The sequence below is a fragment of the Capsicum annuum genome, chromosome 6 (assembly GCF_002878395.1).
Source record: "Capsicum annuum cultivar UCD-10X-F1 chromosome 6, UCD10Xv1.1, whole genome shotgun sequence".
Lineage (NCBI taxonomy): Eukaryota > Viridiplantae > Streptophyta > Magnoliopsida > Solanales > Solanaceae > Capsicum > Capsicum annuum.
Window position 1 is genome coordinate 146804240 of NC_061116.1, and position 931 is coordinate 146805170.

The window sequence follows — 931 nt, forward strand, 5'->3', positions numbered from 1 at the left end:
CCAACATCAGACATCACGTCCTCGAAACATGAGGACTCACCACAACAAAGGATATAGAACAGCGTGCTCGAAGAATCACTGTTGAACCTGGAACTGAGCACCTGAACCTATCTTTCAAAAAAATGCAGCCCACATCCGAAGATGTGGGTCAGTACCATGGAAGAGAACCGAGTATATGGGGGTGTATGCAGTTGTATAAACATCATCATCATAAATACTTATAAAAAATATGCAGGATGTATGAAAGACTCACATAGCTTGAAGAAAATCATCATAATCATGAGAGGATGAAATAAGTACAATAACACATGTGAGTCATCATATAATTTGTCAATGACTTTCAGTTCATCAAGAATATCAATTCTCATAATGTAAATATCATTTAAATCTTTCGAAGGAATAACTTTCACAATTCCACTTTCAAACACTTCACCATTCACCATAGACACAAGAAAACACACACACACTAGAAGATCCTATAACCGACATAAATCATGTGAGATACATGGAGTCCAACGTACAACCCACATTGGGAAGAGCTGTCCTATCCTTGCCATCAGAGTAGGACTATCGATATCAAATCCACACAAACTATTGATCACTATATAAATCAGCCTCAGGCTCTCTCCTACTGGGGTACGTAGTTCTAGGGAAGTAAGGTTGTTTTATACCTCCCACTCGGTGCTAAAGATTTCCACCAGACTTAGCTCAGATCATTTCAAAGACAATCCACAGTAAAACAATTTTAGTAATATATAAATATACATCGGGAGCCATCATGCTTCCCATCTATCAAAATCAACCATGTTGTGGATTTCTTTCACACTCGAGTTCAAAAAAATTCCATTAAGATGAAAAGGTCAAATCATTCAAAAGATCTCAAATAATCAACATCAACGTGCTTATAACACACACTTTCTCAAAAAAAAAC